General features: G+C 38.2%; 1 long non-coding RNA gene across 3 annotated transcripts in view; it reads left to right on the plus strand.

Moving 5' to 3' along the window:
- The window catches only part of LOC117313586 (uncharacterized), a 197,795-nt gene that overhangs the window by 90,578 nt on the left and 83,756 nt on the right, over window positions 1-23,461 (plus strand). The window lies entirely within an intron of this gene.

Here is a 23,461-nt window from a genome sequence, read left to right on the forward strand (position 1 = left end):
GTTCATTTGCTCTCCACAAACAATCTCATGAGGAGAGAAAGGCAGGTACCATCCTCCTAATTTGTTAAAGGAGGGTGCTGATAAATAGATGTTAAGTGACTGGCCGAAAGTGGTGGACAGCATCAGCTCTAGGGAGGGGTACAAGGGAGATAGGGTCCAGTGTTGCCTCTTTTCTACGTGGACATTAGGTATCTTGTCTTTGTGCTTGGCAGGAACCATGGTTAGATTCAGAACAGGTAGCGTCAATCCTGGCATACCGTCCTGAGGCAACCACTGAGTGAAGAGGAACCTTTTAGATCACTTTGATTTGAGCCAGTCCATTCTCATACTACAATCTATTTTTTTCTATCAGAAAAAAATTGCTTTACTAAATATTATTTACAGACATTATTGCCAGTAGTTGCCACATATTTGCCACTTAACTACTGGCTAGGTTCTCTGCTAAGCAGTTGACATATAATATCTCCTTTAATTCTTACCTCAACACTGTGAAGTAAACATTATTCCCATTTTATAAGAAAATGGTCATGTAACTTGTCCAAAGTCAAGGAATCAAACTTAGACCTACTGAATTTCATGGCTCATAAACTTGTTTGCCTCACTATCTTTACTTATTATTCTATGATGTGAGTAATCAGCTGCTGATCCAGACACATTTTAATACTGTGGGTGTATTTCTAGACCTTATTTCTTAAAGAAAACATTAGAGAGATGCCTCTTTGAATAATGCAGACATGAAGAAAAGGGGGGGGGGTTTACTTGTTTGAAAGGTGTACTCCAGTGAAACTAGTGTGACGAAAAAGAGACAAACATAAAAAGGTATTACATTCATGAATAGAGAGACATGAAAGTGAATTAACTAGGATGACTAGTGACTGCAACAATAGTCAAAGAGATGCATCTAATGAAAACACCCAGCAGGATGCCTAAAATTAACTCACCATTCACAATCTAGAGATCCCACATTATCTTATTTTAGGTAATAGTATTTCTCACCTTTTCTGAAAAATATTCCTTGTTCCACCTAGTTGCTTAGGCTATTACAATGTTTCTCAACCTTTTTAAAAAAATTTTGCTCCTTCAGAGAGAAAAAAAATAATTTAAATGCTCCCTTATACAGAAATGAAATACTGGGATAAGATCTGTTGGGTAAGGAGGGCCACAGACCATTTAATATCTAAGACATATTTGCTTTCCCAAGAAATAAGTTGCCCTGTTGACAATGTTTGGGTTATAAAGCTACTTGATCCCTTCTCCTACATCCTATATCTGCTATTACTTCTAAACTGTAAGGGGTTATGGCTAAATAACAAGCGCTCAGGAAAAGCGTATGGATGGTCAGCATAGCATTTCATGGGTGTCTCATTAACTCAGTGTATAGCACGTTAGTCCAGTTGATCCATAGCTCCTGTTAAGTACAAGGCCATTTGTTCAACTGCATAGGCTGCTCAGAAGAAGAAAGGCTGTAGAGTCAGATGTTCGGGTTCAAACCTCAGCTCCACCACTTCTCAGCAATGAGACTTTGGCCCATCATCTAACCTAGTGGTCCTCAACTGGGGGCAACTTTGTGCACCCTTCCCCCAAGACATTTGGCAATGTCTGGAGACAGTTTTGATTATCAAAACTGGGCGATGGGGCTTCCCTGGTGGCGCAGTGCTTGAGAGTCCGCCTGCCGATGCAGGGGACACGGTTTCATGCCCCGGTCCGGGAAGATCCCACATGCCGCGGAGCGGCTGGGCCCGTGAGCCATGGCCGCTGAGCCCGCGCGTCCGGAGCCTGTGCTCCGCAATGGGAGAGGCCACAACAGTGAGAGGCCCGCATAACGCAAGAAAAAAAAAAACCCAAGAAAATCCCCAAAAACTGGGGGATGGGAGACTACTGTTACCTAATGGGTAGAGGCCAGGGATGCTGCTAAACATCCCCCAATGCACAGGTCAGCCCCTCACAACAGGGAATTAATTATCCAGTCCAAAATGCCAACTGCCAGGTTGAGAAACTTTATTTAACTTCTCCGCTGCTCATTTTTGTCATTGTGCCAGATGGTGTTCATTCCTTAACAGACATTTCCAATCCGTCTCTTTGTTGACTCCACTGAAGAGGCTGGAAACACTAAATACTTATTTTGCCAGCCTCCCTTGCCTTGCAGCTAGGGATAGCCCAGAGGCACAGTTCTGCCCAGTAAGAGGAAATCTATTAGAAGCATAAGGAAAGTGTAGTTTTTTTCCTGAGACAAGAAACAGATGAGACTGGTGTCATCCCCTTCTTAGCTGCTTTCTACCTCAAACGTGGAAGTAATATATAGAGTTGCAGCCATCTTCTTACTATCATTAGGGAAAGGCAAGAGATTCAGAGGATGACCTAGATATTGTTGAGGCCATGAACCAATGCCATATCACCCTCCTGTACTTCTTGTTATGTTAGAATATATAACTCCTATTTGTTTAAACATTCCCGATATACTCAAATTTATAATTAGGATAATAACAGGTTTTTTCACTAATTTTTATTGAGGTAAAATATATAATAAAATATGCCATTTTAACCATTTTAAATGTACAATTCAGTGGCATCAATTACATTTGCAATGTTGTACAACCATCACCACTATCTATTTACAATTTTTTTCAACACCCCGAACAAAACCTGTGTGCTCATTAAGTAATAACTGTCATCCACCTTCTCCCCAACCTGAAATTCCTGCTAACCTCTAATCCACTTATTATTTTTATGAATTTGTCTATTCTAGACAGTTCATATAAGTGTAATAATACAATATTGATACACAAGGCTTATTTCACTTAGTATAATGTTTACAAGGTTCATCCATGTTGTAGGACATATCAGAACTTCATTCCTTTTCATGGCTGAATGATATTCCAATGTATTCCTCATTTTGTTTATCCATTTACCTGTTGATGGGAACTTGGGTTGTTTCCACCTTTTGGCAATGACAGGGTTTTAAAAGATTAAATGAAATAATATACCTAAAGCACTTAGAACAGTGCTTGGTACCTAAGAAGAACTTAGCAAATGTAAGCTAAAATTATTACTGCTATCACTAAATACCAACCTGTCACATCCACCCTGTCAACTGTCTTTTGTTCCAAGGGGGAATGTACTAGTATGTATGTGCACTGGCATAAAACTGTGATCAGAACCTACTGTACAGTTCAAAGCAAATGATACTCTCATGGATCTGTGACCATACTCTCATGGATCTGTGATCATGATACCCTCATGATCATGTGTGGGTGTGATGGACAACAACCCAATTTCATTTATCCATTCATCCTTCCATACATCTATTCATTCAGAATTTATTGAGCATCTCCTATGGGAGAAATCCTATGCTTCAAACCTAAGCTGAAGTGACACATAATTGATTTGTTAAAAAAGACAAAGAAGAAAAGGAGGTGCTTAATAAACATTTCTAGTGATTATGGAATAGTTCTACACTCAGTCATGAGCTTCAAAAATGTCTCTAGGACTGTGTTATTTCTCCAGAGTTATCAATGAACCAGGCACCTGCCTTATGAAGTCCTCATCATGCTAAGTACTTTTTAAACAGATTCATAAATATTGTTGACTTTCATCCTTTACAGCTAATGTCTCAAGGTACAAAATAAAAGCTCGGTATAGTGACTATCATGACTGATGCCAGGAAGAATGACATTGCCTAAGTGAGAAAAACTTCTACCTTCAAGTAACAGGGATAGGTAGAGAGTAGAGGCGTGTGCACAGCAGGCCAACTTTTTAGCTGGCGAGAGATAAATTTTTGGGGAGAGGATCTGGTGTAGGGAGGGGGCTTATACTGACGAGCACATTAAAACAAGGAGTAGGAAAAAAGTGTGGAGGAGGAAATGAGTAAATCTGATGTCAGTGGTGATAGCAGATCTTACTTTGGCATAGAAGACCTTGTAGATGAGTGTGGATGGTCAACATTTAAGATCAACTCCTGGAATGTTTGGAAGTGAGGTATTCAAGGAGCATTTGCTATGTGCAACATGTTTTATAACATAAGATAATTATCAGCTTGCCCTAGTGTATCTTACAATTTAGTCAAAATCCACCCACACAATATCTTCAGAAAGCAAGTGGAAGAAATAGTGAGGAAATAAGAATGCCATGGGGTTCTGAGATGGTACATGAACTCCACGCTTAGAGAACAATCATGAGGGAGCTAGAAACTGAACTGCGCTGAGTAGTGGTTGGCATGCAGGAAAGAAAGGAAATACCACCAATAGAGGAATGACAGAGCACTAGAAAGGAGGTGATGGGCTGACTAGGCAGTAAAGAGGTTGGCCTGACTGTACCACCACGAGAAATAAGGTTTAATGGGAGAGTGGTGCCCAGAAAGAGACAGGCACTAAGTAGCTCATTATTTTCAGGTCAGTCACAAGATAATATGGCTTCATTTCTTCATTTCATTCATATTCTTCATGCTGGAGATTCTCATTCTGTTTCACTAGTCCCTCCCTTGCCCACTTTTTTCATATCTTGTTGTAGTTCATCTCACACACTCTAGGCAAGGGGAAAAATATTAATGTTTCAAAAAAATAAACTAGCTCCCAACAAATTTTCTCGGGCTCCTTTGAATAACTACCACACACCCTCCCAGTCACATCTTTACATGATTTTCATTTAAATTGGCTCACTTACCTGGCATTTCCTAATGATCTAATCTGTCACTGGTGCTCCAGCTGATACTGTGATGGCTACCAGCTATTTTATACTCTGGAATGAAAAGTGGTAACAATAGAACCTCTTGTGTTTTATGTTTTGTCAAATGCTGGGTACATTTCTGGCATTTCGTACATAACAAGTGTAACAAAGCAGGCCCAGGCCGAAGGATATGGCATCTGCTGGCCTCTGGCACAACAAAGGTGGCAAGCCCAGTGGTCTCCAACCTGTAGGGTAGTGATAGATGGCCCTGGGAAATGAGGCTTTTATCACAATCTACATGAAAAATGAAATAGTGCCTCCAGTGTATCTCCATGAACACTAGAAAAGCCTGAGTGGAAATAAACTACACCCAGGAGACAAGTGCTTTGCGTAATGAGGGTTTTAATCCTACAGTTACTCTCTGATAGGTGAATATTGCCAAGCATAGACACTTAGAGTCACTTAAAATTACTAGGGTGTATGGTGTTAGGGAGTGTTCTAATTTCATTCTTTTACATGTAGCTGTCCAGTTTTCCCAGCACCACTTATTGAAGAGGCTGTCTTTTCTTTATTGTATATTCTTGCCTCCTTTATCAAAAATAAGGTGACCATATGTGCGTGGGTTTATCTCTGGGCTTTCTTTCCTGTTCCATTGATCTATATTTCTGTTTTTGTGCCAGTACCATACTGTCTTGATTACTGTAGCTTTGTAGTATACTCTGAAGTCAGGGAGCCTGATTGCTCCAGCTCCATTTTTCTTTGTCAAGATTGCTTTGGCTATTCGGGGTCTTTTATGTTTCTATACAAATTGTGAAATTTTTTGTTCTAGTTCTGTGAACAATGCCATTGGTAGTTTGATAGGGATTGCATTGAATCTGTAAATTGCTTTGGATAGTATAGTCATTTTCACAATATTGATTCTTCCAATCCAAGAACATGGTATATGTCTCCATCTGTTTGTGTCATCTTTGGTTTCTTTCATCAGTGTCTTATAGTTTTCTAAGTACAGGACTTTTGTCTGCTTAGGTAAGTTTATTCCTAGGTATTTTATTCTTTTTGTTGCAATGGTAAATGGGATTGTTTCCTTAATTTCTCTTTCTGGTCTTTCGTTGTTAGTGTACGGGAATGCAAGAGATTTCTGTGCATTAATTTTGTATCCTGCAACTTTACCAAATTCATTGATTAGCTCTAGTGGTTTTCTGGTCACATCTTTAGGATTCTCTATGTATATTATCATGTCATCTGCAAACAGTGACAGCTTTACTTCTTTTCTGATTTGGATTCCTTTTATTTCTTTTTCTTTTCTGATTGCTGTGGCTAAAACTTCCAAAACTATGTTGAATAATAATGGTGAAAATAAACTCAAAATGAATTAAAGACCTAAATGTAAGGCCAGACACTATAAAACTCTTAGAGGAAAATATAAGCAGAACACTCTATGACATGAATCACAGCAAGATCCTTTTTGACCCCCCTCCTAGAGAAATAGAAATAAAAACAAAAATAAACAAATGGGACCTAATGAAACTTAAAAACTTTTGCACAGCAATGGAAACCATAAACAAGACGAAAAGACAACCCTCAGAGTGGGAGAAAATATTTGCAAATTAAGCAATTTACAAAGGATTAATGTCCAAAATTTACAAGCAGCTCATGCATCTCAATATCAAAAAAACAAAGAACCCCCCCCCCAAAAAAAAGAACCCAATCCAAAAATGGGCAGAAGACCTAAACAGACATTTCTCCAAAGAAGATATACAGATTGCCAACAAACACATGAAAGGATACTCAACATCACTAATCATTAGAGAAATGCAAATCAAAAGTACAGTGAGGTATCACCTCACACCAGTCAGAATGACCATCATCAAAAAATCTACAAACAATAAATGCTGGAGAGGGTGTGGAGAAAAGGTAACCCTTTTGCACTGTTGGTGGGAATGTAAATTGATACAGCCACTATGGAGAACAGTATGGATGTTCCCTACAAAAGTAAAAATAGAACTTCCATATGACCCAGCAATCCCACTACTGGGCATATGCCCTGAGAAAACCATAATTCAAAAAGAGTCATGTACCACAAAGTTCACTGTAGCTCTATTTACAATAGCCAGGACATGGAAACAACCTAAGTGTCCATTGACAGATGAATGGATAAAGAAGATGTGGCACATGTATACAATGGAATATTACTCAGCCATAAAAAGAAATGAAATTGAGTTATTTGTAGTGAGGTGGATGGACCTAGAGTCTGTCATACCGAGTGAAGTAAGTCAGAAAGAGAAAAACAAATACCGTATGCTAGCACATATATATGGAATCTAAACAACAAAAAAAAGGTTTTTAAGAACATAGTGGCAGGACAGGAATAAAGACACAGACCTACTAGAGAATGGACTTGAGGATATGGGGAGGGGGAAGGGTAAGCTGTGACAAAGTGAGAGAGTGGCATGGACATATATATAATACCAAACATATAATTTTTTTTTTTTTTTTTTTCTGCGGTACGTGGGCCTCTCACTGTCGTGGCCTCTCCCGTTGCGGAGCACAGGCTCCGGACGCGCAGGCTCAGCGGCCATGGCTCACGGGTCCAGCCGCTCCGCGGCATGTGGGATCTTCCCAGACTGGGGCACGAACCCGTGTCCCCTGCATCAGCAGGCGGACTCTCAACCACTGCGCCACCAGGGAGGCCCTCAAACGTATAATAGATAGCTAGTGGGAAGCAGCCGCATAGCACAGGGAGATCAGCTCAGTGCTTTGTAACCACGTAGAGGGGTGGGAGAGGGAGGGTGGGAGGGAGGGAGACGCAAGAGGGAAGAGATATGGGAACATATGTATATGTATAAGTGATTCACTTTGTTATAAAGCAGAAACTAAAACACCATTGTAAAGCAATTATACTCCAATAAAGATGTTAAAAAATAATAATAATAAAAAAATCAATCATCCTTGGAAGGCATTACTTGGACTGTTTACTAAACAGAGCAAGTAGAGAAAATGGATCCCACAGTGGCTAATGTTAATGTTTTCTTCCTTTTTCTCCCCCTAATCAAATATAGCTTTCTTTTAAAAGTAAAAAAATTAATAATAATAAAAAAATAAAATAACGTTTCTAGGGTGGTAAACCTAAGATGAGTAGAGATAGTTTCAGGAGACAGTCTTTCAATTAGGAAAAGAAAAGAAACTGTTGACCCTTGATATTCATTTAACACCATGTTTTAATCAAGAATAGGAAGGTAATAAAGATTAAGAACTTCCTTTCAAATTTATTTTGGGAGACTGTTTTTGCTGAAAAGGTGTCTAATGAAAAATTTTATTACTTCTTGATGTTATAAAGTATTTGCAAGCTGATATTTAGACAACAAAAATGCAGAATTTTGTTAACCAACATAATAGTGTTTTTTTTCCTTTTGCTTTTTATAGACTAAATGAAAGTTTTAAGAGATTGGCTACTATTATTTTCTCCATCTGTTGAAAACGATGTATATCTTCATCTTTACATCTAGGGAGAAGGAAATATCCATGAAAATGATGAATTTAGAGGTTGTAATAATTTATGTGGTGACCACAGTGGTTAGAAATGTGATTGACTAATATTGTACAAAATCATTATAATCCATTACAGAGATTAAAAAGTTGAATTCATGCAGTAAACTGGCTACAAAAGAAATAGACCAGTTAAAGAATATTTTAGAATGTTTTGATTGCATGAAAAATCAACATGATGGTTGTCTTAGGTAATTATTTGTTTTTCCTCAAAAGTAAAATAAAAAAAAAAGTAAAATGAGCTTGTCCTTCATGAATGTGGACTGTTACCAAAAGGGTTAATATTTCCAAAACCTTCAGTAAGATTAGGTTACATAAAAACAAATGCCACAGCCCATTAAAAAAGCAGGCATTTAATTTTTATGGTGTATATTAAAATCTACACAAATCTATAATTTAAAAAGAGCCATGTAATTTAATTAGTATTAATCAGTGTTGATTTAATAGAAGGCAGAAGAAAGTTTCTGCTCTGTGTACATTAAGGAAAACCAAAAAACAAAACCCACGTTATGATAGATGGATGCACAGTCACTTAAACCCCCCAGATTTAATCTAAAGACTTAATCAACACTGTCTAAAAGGTTATATTATATTAGTACTAATACAGCTAACCAAAGCAAAAGTATATTTCTACTTTCAGAAAATTTAAGAGCTTAATTATTTAGGATTCAAGATAAATTTGGCAGCATTAAGGAAATGTAGTATATTCTAGTACAAAGCATCTAAAATGTTGTGAAAGGCTTCCGACAGAGACTCAAAGGCAAATATAGATGAATAATAACCTCATACATTTCCTTGAATCAATGGTGATTTTAATATAGATGAATAATAACTTCATACATTTTCCTTGAATCAGTGGTGATTCCATCATGTGCCCATTTGACCAACTTGTACTGAGCACACACTATATGTCAGGCATCATGTTAACCATGGAAGTATATATATGTTAGGATCCATTCACAGAGCTATGCAGTAGACAAGTGAACAATTACAATACCTGTGGGTCAAGAACCTTGAAAGAAGAGCACACAGGTTAGTACGGGACCATGGAAGGACATGCAGTCCAGCTTAGGAGGAATAAGAAAAGGCTTCCCAGAGGAGGTGCTGCCTGGTTGAAACCTTGTAAAAGAATTTACCGCAGGTTGGGTCACTTGAGATCATTGGAATGAATGCAGTTTCTGTAGGGCGCATAATACTTTTAAAACATGTCTCATGGGAGGGAGACGCAAGAGGGAGGGGATATGGGGATATATGTATACATATAGCTGATTCACTTTGTTATACAGCAGAAACTAACACACCATTGTAAAGCAATTATAAAGATGTTTTTAAAAAAAAATGTCTCTTCTTCCGTTACAGTGTGTGTTTTGCAAGGACACATTCATTTTTTTAGCCCATTTTGTGAGCTCTATTGTGCTGGTATTTTATGCAAGTTGATGACTAGTGACTAATGAAAACAATGTTAGTACATTGTTGCTGCATAAGTGTAATGTGATGTGGTTTTGCACTTAACAGAAGCTCTAGTTGTGAATATTCACAAAAAGCCTCTTCTGTGATGAACTGCTTTTAGTGAGTCTCACTAGTGGTTTTACACCTGCAGAGCATTGAGGGGTGGGCTGACTTTTGAGAGCACTGAAATTGCTTCATATTGTGATCCTAAATGTATATTCACTATATTCCAGAGTATCCCTTAATAAGTATTTTATGACTGGAAAACAACAACAAAACAAAAAAAACAATAAGAAGAAGGAAGGTCAGGGCAGTACAGGCAAAGAGAAGAGAATGTGAGGATGGTGAGAGAAGGCAGGGCATGTTCAGGAGTGTAGGGCATTGCTCACTAGGGCAAGAATGCAGAGGACTGGGTAGGAAGAGCACGAGGTGAGGTTAGAGAGGCAGGTGGGGGCCCCTATTTGCCTTAAGTTGCTTCAATTCTCTGGAAGATACCAGAAAGCTATTGAGGGATTTAATCTGTTTTTCAATAAGTTCCTTTTGGCTTTAGTGTAGAGGATGAATGGGAGAGGGCTAAACTGGGTACAGGGAGATCAGTTAGGAGAAATGACACTAGCCTGGACCCAGGGGCAGTAGGTATGGAGAAGAGAGTACCCATTTGAGAGACAAGTCTTTAAGATATATAATTAACGAAAGTTTATCATCGATTTAGTTTGGAGGGGTGTAGGAAGGAAGAATGGATAGATTCCTAGATTTCCTGCTTGAGTAATCCAGGACCTCAAATGATACGGTCAGGACCTTGAAACTTGGAGGGAAGGATGGCTGTCAGCAGCATGCCAGCAAAAGAGGTGCTGCTTTCTCCTTACATCTAGTATCAGTTCATGGAGGGATGCTGACTGGACCAGGTCAGGCTATGTGTCTGCCTGACACATAGTTACTTCCCATCAGGACCACATGGAGTGAAGAAGGAATTCCCCAAAGAAAAGGGAAGCAGAAGGGGGTGTGGGTATGTGAGAAAGAGTGTGGAACAAACAGAAACAACAGCTACCATGGTCTGCTGTACAAGCTGAGAGTAAGAGTCAAGAGAGATGTCTGATAGCAAATTATGGCTATGGATATGGAAGTTAAGAGAGTTCTGGGCTAGAGATCAATTTGGGTGTCAACACTGGCAGAGAGGCCTGAATATGTTTGTGCAGGGAGAAGTCAGAAAGGGAAGAGAAAGGCCAAAGATGGAATGCTGGAGTGAGGAAAAGAAGTCCCTAATGGTCCAAGATGGAATGGTCTCAGAGATGGAAGGAAAAGCAGAAAAGCAATCAAGGGTAAAGACAATTTCAGGAGAGTAGACTTAATCAACAGTGATAACTGCCTTGAAGAAATAGAGATAAGGCATTTGGCAGCTTGGAGGTGACTCTCATAGGAACCAGCTCCGTGGAGGTTCTAAGCAGGGATGGGAAATCAGATTACAGAAAGTTGATGAGTGAATAGAAAGGAAGTGGAGACACACATACAAACCACTCTCCTGAGAAGCTTGACACTAAAGAGAAGGAAAAAAGTTTATAGCTGGAGTTGGGGTAGAGAGATCTAAACATGTCTATATAAGGGAAGAGAGGTGGTTGAGTAGAAGATGTGAGACAGGTACAGAAGAGTACTGACATAAAGGTGCAGTACTGCTCCTAGAAAACCATTTTTTTTCTAAAGCAAGTTCATTTAAACCCAAATGTGCTCAAAGGAAACCATGTGAAAAGGAAAACATTTTCAAGAACAGGTCAGATAGGATTAATAAACTCTGGGACAGGAATATACATAAACACAACCAAAAACGTACAAGGGAAAGTAGGCTGCTGGATAAAACCTCAAATGAGTTAATCCACAGCACCAAAATACACTGTGTTGTCTAGCATCAGTTCTTACTCATCATGAGGACATACATAGTCATTATGGGCAGAGGAAAACACAACCTGAAAAACATGGAGAACACCCGAAACAGACAAAGGCACAATTTGTAGAAGCTTGGTAAACTAAGCATTACTTTTGGCTGTGGAAACATAGCATGATACCTTGGGGAACTTACTGGGGCCTGAAAAACGACAAACGTTTTGAAATTCTATTCCGTTGCTTTTGGGAAGTCTCCTGTATAGATAATTTCATGATTTATTTCATTGGTTCACTCAACCATTCAACGAATCCTGATGGAGGATTTATTATGCGCTAGGCATAGTCTGACAGAACATCAATAAGAGAGCCCAGGTTCTTAAGGAAAATGCGGTGGTGGCTGTGCTTAGAAAAAGCTTATTCAATTCATCTACTGTCTTTGGAATAGAAAATACACAGTAAAACCTGTCACAATTCTTCTTGGCTGTTGGAATATAGAGAGGATACTGTGTAAAAGACATTGTAGGGCACATTGGCTTTAAAAGGTGGAGAACCACTGGCCTAAGGATTCAGGTATTTCTCTTTAGAAAAGATTCAGTAAGATGAAATCTGAAGATTCATTCCTCCTCCATTAAATTCAATTTCTAATTACAGGCTATGAGGCAGGCAAAACAAGGAGAACGTGTATGTTTGTGGAAATATAGATATAAATGCTATTGACTATTAGCTCTTCATTGCTCTTACCAGTTTAGTTCCCTTCTCTTAATCAACCCATTTCTACTACTGCCCATAACTTTAGGGTTAGGAACCTCAAATACCTATCTGAGATAGAAACTTCTAGATTTGCCTCATAAACAGGAGCCAAGTCTCCTGAAAGGGGAAGAGGAGAGCTTAGTGTTACTGCTTTAAGCTGTGTTAAGTGATGGGTATAGCTGGTATAGTGTGAGATAGAAAACGGGATACAGTCTGTTCCAGGCTCAGAAATACACATTGGTAAACACACATTCTCATGAAGATCCAAAACAAGGATGGCAGGGGAGACTATAGGAGGAAAATAAGTATTTAGGCTTTGTCTTAGCCCAACTGCCTGTTTGCTTTTCTGCATCCATTTCTGTCTTTCTGGTCCTGAGAAGGCCTATTCAAACGACTAAGCTAACAATGCCACACACAGCATATGAGTGTACAGTGTACCCTGTAGGTGTAAGAACTCGGCTTTGTTTTGCCCTTGTTCTTGAACAAAAGCTTCTTCTTTGATAGCCTCCCAAATGTTCCTTGTCATAAGGCAGAAATACATTAATTGCGAAACAAAATAAATTATGTACCTTTTGGGAAACAAAATTAAAAGAAAAAACCATACACATAAACACACATATGCACGATGAAACTGTTCCTTCTTCCATGTGTCTCAGAGTTATAGCCAGCACCTGTGGCCACACAAGGGGCAGACTTGGCAGCTGCAGAACCCAGATGTCAGACACTGGATTGTATGTCCCTGGCAGCACTCCTAAGTGGGAGGCCGTCTCCTTAACTGACCTCTGAAATGGTCTATTGTCTGACTCGCTCTCTGGCCTGGGTAGTAACTAACAAGCTGTCTGTGAGCCTGGTTCAGTTAGCATACTGATGGGTTGTTCTGGATGCAATTATCCTTTGCCTTACCTTTGATTGTAAGGAATTTATTTCCTTTGTAGGGGTGAAAATTGGGACCGGGCAAATTCTTGACAAAGAACTATATTCAGGTTTCTTCCAAGGACAAATAAGATGCTTTTTGCTTTGATTGGTATTTTTCGTCACAGAAATTGGATGAGATCAACTTTATGTTTCAGCACACAGTGTTTTGGTTAATCAGAAGTAAAAATAAGAGTTTCTTGGGCACCTCCCCCCTCTGATAAAAGACTGAGTTTCCTTATACTGCTTCTTAAAATTACTTCTCAAATGTTGAAAACGAACCATTTCTTTCTTTAGAAACTTAAGGAGCTACAACTTTGTCTTTGCTATTACTAAAAAAAAAAAAAGTCTATGTATTGTAGAGAAGAGCTCTTTGTATCATGAATCCTCTTGTTTCTTTAAAGAGGAACATGGTTACACTATAACCTTGCCTCCACACCACTTGCTGACGAACGGCATTATGTGTACGATGCAATCATCACGGGAATGAGATGGGAAAAGGCCAAGTATCTAAGAGGGCTCCACTCACAATGCAACACTTGTAGCCTTGCAGGGAAGGTCTATTGTGGACACAGTTACAGTCATGGCCAGTTAAGGAAAAACACATCTGATATTTATAGGAAGATGATTCTGGGGAAATTATAGAATACATTATCATATCCAATGTCAAATAGTATTCATCTGCACCACATAAAATGTTCCAACTTATCTTTATTGACTTTTATAAAAATGTAAATATGTATATTGGCCACCACTGATTTATATTTGGGGGGGAAAAGGGATTGAATATTCATGAGTTCCAATATGAAAAAGTAAGTGATTGAGAAAGAAAGAAAGAAATAGATAGATAGGTAGATAGGAGAGAAGAGGCATATCTCTCATAGGGAAGAATTCCAAATAATTTATGTGGCTATTCACCCCTCAAGAAGGTGAAGCTTAATTTCCTATCCCTTGAGTGTTGGCTATGCCTTGCAATTTAATTCCAAAGAGTAGAATTTGAAAAGGATGGGGAGAGAGGTACTTTACAGTGGAGAAACCTGGCGAACACGACCTTGGCCAGGTAATAATGGTTAACATCAATATGTCATGTTGAGAGCATGTATCCTTGATATGATATGATCTCATTGAAGGGCACTTTACCTTTGCAGTCTTCCTCCCAAAACCCATAACCGTAGTCTCATCATTTGAAAATATTAGGTTAAACCCCAGTTGAGGGACATTCTACAAAACACTTGACCGGTACTCCACAAAACTGTCATGGCTGTCGTAAACAAGAAATGTCTGAGAAATTGTCACAGCCAAAAGGAGGCTAAGGAGACATGACTAAATGTAAAGTGTTATGCTGGATGGGATGCTGGAAGGGCAAAAGGACATTAGAAGAAAACAGAAATCCAAATAGAGTGTGGACTTTAGTTAATAGTAATGTCTCAATTACTTAGTTGTAGCAAATGTATCGTAGTAATGTAAGATGTTCAAAATAGTGAAACCTGGGTGAGAGGTATACAGGAGCTCTGCACTATTTTTGTAACTTTTTAATAAATCTGTAACTATTCTAAAATAAAACATTTCTTAAATTAAAAAAAAAAGGTGATCAACATATTGCTGTATTGACTGTAGCAGAGTTCCTATGCATCCTTCTTTTTCTCTTTTTCACCCCACCTATCTACCAAGCTATCTGGCATAAAGAGTCATTTTCCTGACGCATAAGAATTCTCTGTCTTTCAGGCCGATGTAGTGTAAATGACATGAAACTTATTGTGAAAATTTTAGATTTCCCAATAATATTTAGGTCATGCCCTTAGTAATATGACACTAATGCTCAAAAGATAATATCCACAAACCCGTATTTCTCAACAGCTTAAAAGGTGTAACATCCTTTAACCACGTATCCAGTATACTTATATTGCATGTGAATGTTATTAATGACGTTATTAATAAGACAATGTATTAACCTCTGAAGGTAACATACTCTTTGTTAGATTACAGTGTTCATTTATTGATCTGTTGTTGTTATCATGAGAGGTAAGGGGGTAGGGTCCCTACGCCACTGTTTTAGAACATGGATGAGATTATTTCATTGCTACTCCATTCTGTCCTTTAGAATGATAATAAATCAGGTCTCTGGGAATTTTAGAGAATATTTCTTTCTACATACTGTTTTCTTTCTTCCTTTTTTTTTTCTCCTGAGTTTGCAAGACTTAAATTGTGTCAGCCAAATAGTTGCTGTTATAAGATGTTATAAGGGAGTGTTTTTTTGTTTTGTTTTGACGGTTAGCATTTTTTTGCAATATAGTATTGTTTAATCATTTAAAAAATTTTTATTTTATATTGGAGTATAGTTGATTAACAGTGTTGTGTGAGTTTCAGGTATACAGCAAAGTGATTCAGTTATACATGTATCTATTCTTTTTCAAATTCTTTTCCCATTTAGGTTATTACAGAATATTGAGCATAGTTCCCTGTGCTATACAGCAGGTCTTTGTTGGTTATCTATTTTAAATATAGCAGTGTGTACATGTTAATCCCAAACTCCCAATCTGTTACCCCCCTCAACCTTCCCTGCTGGTAACCATAAATTCAATCACTAAGTCTGTGAGTCTCTTTCTGTTTTGTAACTAAGTTCACTTGTATCATTTTTTTAGATTCTGCATATAAGCGATATCATATGATATTTGCCTTTATCTGGCTGACTTACTTCACTTAGTATGAGAATCTCTAGATCCATCCATATTGCTGCAAATGGCATTATTTCATTCTTTTTAATGGCTGAGTAATATTCCATTGTATATATGTACCACATCTTCTTTATTCATTCATCTGTCAATGGACATTTAGGTTGCTTCCATGTCTTGGCTATTGTAGGCAGCACTGCAGTGAACATTGGGGTGCATGTATCCTTTCGAATCAGGTTTTTCTCTGGATATATGCCCAGGAGTGGGATTGCTGGATCATATGGTAGCTCAATTTTTAGTTTTTTTAAGGAACCTCCATACTGTTCTCCATAGTGGCTGTACCAATTTACATTCCCACCAACAGTGTAGGAGGGTTCCCTATTCTCCACACCCTTACCAGCATTTACTGTTTGTAGGCTTTTTGATGATGGCAATTCTGACTGGTGTGAGGTGATATCTCTTCGTTGTTTTGATTGGCGTTTCTCTAATAATTAGTGATGTTGAGCATCTTTTCATGTGCCTCTTGGCCATCTGTATGTCTTTTTAGGTCTTCTGCCCATTTTTTGATTAGGTTGTTTGTTTTTTGGATATTGAGCCACATATCTTTAATCCATTTAGGTCTTTATGTCTGCATATGGTGTTAAAGAATGTTCTAGTTTCATTCTTTTACATGTAGCTGCCCAGTTTCCCCAGCACCATTTATTGAAGAGACTTGTCTTTTCTCTATTGTACAGTCTTGCCTCCTTTGTCGTAGATTAATTGACCAGAGGTGCATGAGTTTATTTCAGGGCTTTCTATCCTGTTCCGTTGATCTATATTTCTGTTTTTCTGCCATTACTATACTGTTATGATGATTGTAGATTTGTAGTATAGTCTGAAGTCAGGAAGCCTAATTCCTCCAGCTCCGTTTTTCTTTCTCAAGATTGCTTTGGCTATTGGGGGTCTTTTGTGTCTTCATACAAATTTTAAGATTTTTTTTTCTGGTTCTGTGAAAAATGCCATTGGTAATTTGATAGGGATTGCACTGAATCTGTAGATTGCCTTGGGTATTACAGTCATTTTGACAATATTGATTCTTCCAATCCAAGAACATGGTATATCTTTCCATCTTTCTGTGTCATCTTTGATTTCTTTCATCAGGGGCTTACAGTTTTTGAAGTACAGGACTTTTGTCTCCTTAGGTAGGTTTATTCCTAGGTATTTTATTCTTTTTGATGCAATGGTAAATGGGATTGTTTCTTTAATTTCTCTTTCTGATTTTTCATTGTTAGTGTATAGAAATACAACAGATTTCTGTGTATTAATTTTGTATCCTGCAACTTTACCGAATTCATTGATTAGCTCTAATAGTTTTCTGGCAGCATCTTTAGGATTCTCTATGTATAGTATCATGTCATCTGCAAACAGTGACAGTTTTACATCCTTTTCCAATTTGGATTCCTTTTACTTCTTTTTCTTCTCTGATTGCCAAGGCTAGGACTTCCAAACTATGTTAAATAGAAGTGTTGAGAGTGGATATCCTTGTCTTGTTCCTGATCTTAGAGGAAATGCTTTCAGCTTTTTTACCATTGAGCTGTAGGTTTGTCATATTTGGCCTTTATTATGTTGACATATGTTCCCTCTATGCCCACTTTCTGGAAAGTTTTTACCATAAATGTGTGTTGAATTTTGTCAAAAGCTTTTTTGCATCTATTGAGATGATCATATGGTTTTTATTCTTCAATTTGTTGATGGGGTTTATCACACTGATTGATTTGCAGATATTGAAATCCTTGCATCCCTGGGATAAATCCCATTTGATCATGGTGTATGATCCTTTTAATGTATTGCTGGATTCAGTTTGCTAGTATTTTGTTAAGGATTTTTGTGTCTAATGGCCTGTAATTTTCTTTTTTGTGATATCTTTGGTTTTGGTATCAGGGTGACAGTGGCCTCATAGAATGAGTTTGGGAGTGTTCCTTCCTCTGCGAGTTTCTGGAATAGTTTCAGAATGATAGGTATTAACTCTTCTTTAAATGTTTGATGGAATTTGCCTGTGAACCTACCTGGTTCTGGACTTTTGTTTGTTGGGAGTTTTTCTGGCTACATTTGGTCTTTGTTGCTGCACATGGGCTTTCTTTAGTTGTGGTGAGCGGGGAATACTCTTCATTGCGGTGTGTGGGCTTCTCCTTGTGGTGGCTTCTCTTGGTGTGGAGCATGGGCTCTAGGCATGTGGGCTTTAGTTGTAGCACATGGGCTCAGTAGTTGTGGCTCATGGGCTCTAGAGTGCAGGCTTAGTAGTTATGGCACATGGGCTTAGCTATTCTGTGGCATGTGGGATCTTCCCAGACCAGGGATCGAACCCATGTCCTCTGCACTGGCAGGTGGATTCTTAACTACTGCACCACCAGGGAAGTACTTGTTGGGTTTTTTTTTTTTTTTTTTTTTTTTTTTTTTTGCGGTACGCAGGCCTCTCACTGCCGTGGCCTCTCCCGTTGCGGAGCACAGGCTCCGGATGCGCAGGCTCAGCGGCCATGGCCCATGGGCCCAGCCGGTCCGCGGCACGCGGGATCCTCCCAGACCGGGGCACGAACCCTTGTCCCCTGCACCGGCAGGCAGACCCCCAACCACTGAGCCACCAGGGAAGCCCCTTGTTGGGAGTTTTTTAAGCACAGTTTCAAATTCAGTACTTTTGATTGGTCTGTTCATATTTTCTGTTTCTTCCCGGTTCAGTCTTGGGAGATTGTATCTTTCTAAGAATTTGTCCATTTCTTCTAGGTTTTCCATTTTATTGGCATATAGTTGCTTGTAGTAGTCTCTTATGATCATTTGTATTTCTGTGGTGTCCACTGTAACTTCTCCTTTTTCATTTCTGCTTTTATTGATTTGAGTCCTCTTCCTCTTTTTCTTGATGAGTCTGGCTAAGTGTTTATCAATTTTGTTTATCTTCTCAAAGAACCAGCTTTTAGTTTTATTGATCTTAGCTATTGTTTCCTTTGTCTCTATTTCACTTATTTCTGCTCTGATTTTTGTGATTTCTTTCCTTCTACTAACTTTGGGTTTTGTTTGTTCTTCTTTCTGTAGTTGCTTTAAGTGTAAGGTTTGGTTATTTATTTGTGATTTTTTGTGTTTCCTGAGGTACAATTACATTGCTATAAACTTCTTAGAACTTCTTTTGCTGTGTCCCATAGGTTTTGGATTCATCCTTTCATTTTCATTTGTCTCTAGGTATTTTTTGATTTCCTCTTTGATATCTTCAATAATCCATTGGTTGTTTAGTAGCATATTGTTTAGCCTCCACGTGTTTGTGTTTTTTACAGTCTTTTTTTCTTGTAGTTGATTTCTAATCTCATATCATTGTGGTCAGAAAAGATGCTTGATCTGATTTCAGTTTTCTTAAATGTACCAAGGCTCGCTTTATGGCTTAGCATGTGATCAGTCCTGGAGAATATTCCATGTGCACTTGAGAAGAATATGTATTCTGCTGCTTTTGGATGGAATGCTCTGTAAATATCAGTTAAGTGCATCTGGTCCAATGTGTCATTTAAGGCCTGTGTTTCCTTACTGATTTTCTGTCTGGATGATCTGTCCATTGATGAAAATGGGGTGTTAAAGTCCCCCACTGCATATTATTGTGTTACTGTCGATTTCTCCTTTTATGGCTGTTAGTGTTTGCCTTATATATTGAGGTGTTCCAACGTTGGGTGCATATATATTAACAATTGTTACACCTTCTTCTTGGATTGATCCCTCGATCATTATGTAGTGTCCTTCTTTGTCTCTTATATTAGTCTTTATTTTAAAGTCTATTTTGTCTGATATGAGTATTGGTACTCCAGCTTTCTTTTGGTTTTCATCTGCATGGAATACCTTTTTCCATTCCCTCACTTTCAGTCTGTATGTGTCCCTAGATCTGAAGTGGGTCTCTTCTAGACAGCATATATACAGGTCTTGTTTTTTTATCCATTCAGCCAGCCTATGTCTTTTGGTTGGAGCATTTATTTTTAAATGTTTTTTAAGTATTAAGGAAAATAACTTTACTTAAAAAATTTTTTATTGGCGTATAGTTGATTTCCAGTGTTTTGTTACTTTTTGCTGTACAGCAAAGTGTATCAGATATACATATACATATACATGTATCAACCCTTTTTGGATTCTTTTCCCATATAGGTCATTACTGAGTAGAGTTCCCTCTGCTATACAGTAGGTCCTTATTAGTTATCTATTTTATATATAATAGTGTATATATGTTGATCCCAATCTCCAATTTATCCCTCCCCCACTTCCCCCCAGTAACCATAAGATTGTTTTCTACATCTGTAACTCTCTTTCTGTTTTGTAAATAAGTGCATTTGTACCATTTTTTTAGATTCCACATATAAGCAATATTATATGATATTTGTCCTTCGCTGACTTACTTCACTCAGTATGACCATCTCTAGGTCCATCCATGTTGCTGCAAATGGCATTATTTTGTTCTTTTTTATGGCTGAGTAATATTCCATTGTGTATATGTACCACTGGTTGGAGCATTTATTCTGTTTACGTTTAAGGTAATTATCGATATGTATGTTCTTATTGCCATTTGGTTAATTGTTTTGGATTTGTTTTTATAGGTGTTTTCTTCCCTTCCTGTTTTGTTCTCTCGTGATTCGATGAGTAACTTCAGTGCTGTGTTTGGATTCCTTTTTCTTTTTTTGTGTGCATATCTATTGCAGATTTTTGGTTTGTGGTTACCATGAGGCTTTGATATAGCAGTCTATATACAGACAAGATTGTTTTAAGTTGCTGGTCTTTTAATTTCAAATGCATTTCCAACATCCTGCATTTGTGCTCTCCTCTTCTCACAATTGCTGGTTTTGATATCATATTTGTGTATGGATGATTTCCTACCTTTACTTATGTTTGCCTTTACTGGAGAGCTTTCCCAGTCGTAATTTTCTTGTTTGTAGTTGTGGCCTTTTCTTTTCCGCCTAGAGAAGTTCCTTTAGCTTATGTTGCAAAGCTGGTCTGGTGGTGCTGAATTCTCTTAGCTTTTGCTTGTCTGTAAAGCTTTTGATTTCTCCATCAAATCTGAATGAGAGCCTTGCTGGGCAGAGTATTCATGGTTGTAGGTTCTTCCCTTTCATCGCTTTAAATGTCACGCCACTCCCTTCTGGTCTGCAGAGTTTCTGCCGAGAAATCAGCTGATAACCTTATGGGGATTCTCTTGTATGTTATTTGTTGCTTCTTCCTTGCTGCTTTTAAGATTTTTCTCTTTGTCTTTAATTTTTGTCAATTTGATTACTATGTGTCTTGGCATGTTCCTTCTTGGATTTATCCTGCCTGGGACTCTCTGTGCTTCTGGACTTGGGTGACTGTTTCCTTTCCCATGTTAGGGAATTTTTCAGCTATTATCTCTTCAAATATTTTCTCAGGTCCCTTCTCTCTCTCTTCTCCTTCTGGGACTGCTATAATGCCAATGTTGGTGCATTTAATGTTGTCCCAGCGGTGTCTTAGACTGTCCTCATTTTTCATTGTTTTTTCTTTGTTCTGTTCTGCAACAGTGATTTCCACCATTCTGTCTTACAGCTCACTTATCCATTCTTCTGCCTCAGTTATTCTGCTATTGATTCCTTCTAGTGTATTTTTCATTTCAGTTATTGTATTGTTCACCTCTGGTGGTTCGTTCTTTAATTCTTCCAGGTCTTTGTTAAACATTTCTTTAATCTTCTTGATCCGTGCCTCCATTTTTTTCCCAAGATCTTGGATCATTTTTATTATCATTATTCTGAATTCTTTTTCAGGTAGATTGCCTATCTCCACTTCACTTAGTTGTTCTTCTGGGGTTTTATCTTGTTCCTTCATCTGGGACATAATCCTCTGCCATGTCATTTTGTCTAACTTTCTGTGACTGTGGTTTCCATTCCACAGGCTGCAGACTTGTAGTTCTTCTTGCTTCTCCTCTCTGCGCCCTGGCTGTCTAAGAGGCGTGTGCAGGCTTCCTGGTGAGAGGGACTGGTTCCTGCCCATGGTGGGTGGAGCTGGGTCTTTTCCCTCTGGTGGGCAGGGCCAAGCTAAGGGGTGTGTTTAGAGGGCTGTGGGCTCAGGAAGACTTTAAGCAGCCTGTCTGCAGATGGGTGGGACAGTGTTCCTGCCCTGTTGGTTTGGCTTGAGGTTTCCCAGCACTGGAGCCTACAGGCTGTGGGGTGGGGCCATGTCTTTGTAAGAAAATGGTGGCCTCCAGGAGGGCTCATGCCAATAAAGTATATTTTAATAAGAGTAATTTACAATGTTTTGTTAATTTCAGGTATACAGCAGTGATTCCATTATACATACACATAAATTTTTTTTCAGATTCTTTTCCATTACAGGTTATTACCAGATATTGAGTATAGTTCGCTGTGCTATACAATAGGTCCTTGTTGTTTACCTATTTTATATATAGTATGTACTTGTTAATCCCCAAATCCTAATTTATCTCCCCCCACCCCCACTATCCCCTTTGGTAAACCATAAGTTTGTTTTCTATGTCTGTGAATCTATTTCTGTTTTGTAAGTCAGTTCATTTGTATCATTTTTTTAGATTCCACATATAAGTGATATCATATGATATTGGCTTTATCATACTAAGTAAAGTAAGATAGAGAATCTCTAGGCCCATCCATATTGCTGCAACTGGCATTATTTCATCTTTATGGCTGAGTAATATTCTAGTGTGTGTGTGTGTGTGTGTGTGTGTGTGTGTGTGTGTGTGTGTGTGTGTGTGTGTATATATACCACAACGTCCTTATCCATTCATCTGTTGATAGACATTTAGGTTGCTCCCATGTATTGGCTAATGTAAATAGTGCTGCTATGAACATTGGGGTACAGGTATCTTTTTGAATTACAGTTTTCAATTTATACTGTTTTCAATTTATAATTTTACTTTGAGAAAGAGAAAAAAAGTGTTGGTGTCAATGAATGTTTACTTAAAAAAAGCTATTTGGGTTTCCAGAATTGTTAACAAGAAATGTGCTCTTGTTAATATTTAATGGTACAATTTTAAAAGTTCAGTTAATCAAAGTTTAATTCAACAGATTAATAGATTGGTCAGAATCTCCTCTCTAATTCTGTTTTTAGGAAAGAATGCAAATGTTGTTAAAGAAAGCTGGAAAAAAAAACATGAAACTTCCTGAATGTGTTTTAGGGTTAAAAATAAGATTCAGTAAAATTGCTTGTACATTCTATACCTACAGTACTTTACAGCGATAACTTGTATTGAGGAAAAGGACCATGATGCTTGATAAGGAGAGGGAAAAAAGTGTTCCCTATGGAATTCTTAACTAAGGAATTGCAGAAGAGTCAACCAACATATTTTAGCAATATTTTTCTTAGTGAGGTATTTAGTATAGAAAAAAATAATGGGGCAGGAGGGATCTACAATATAAATGTAGGTAGCTATATATTTTTATATTACTCGTTAAGCAGTTCAGTTAGTATGTATTTTGCATTTCATTAGACTGTTGTACGTGTGGTTAGTAATGAGAATTATAAGAGCTCCCTTTCGCAGAACACCTATGGTGTGTTCAAGCTTTATGCTGCCAGGCATTTGACAGACACCATCTAAAACCTAACACAACCCTGCAAGAGGC

The sequence above is a fragment of the Tursiops truncatus genome, chromosome 9 (assembly GCF_011762595.2).
Source record: "Tursiops truncatus isolate mTurTru1 chromosome 9, mTurTru1.mat.Y, whole genome shotgun sequence".
NCBI classification, from domain to species: Eukaryota; Metazoa; Chordata; class Mammalia; order Artiodactyla; family Delphinidae; genus Tursiops; species Tursiops truncatus.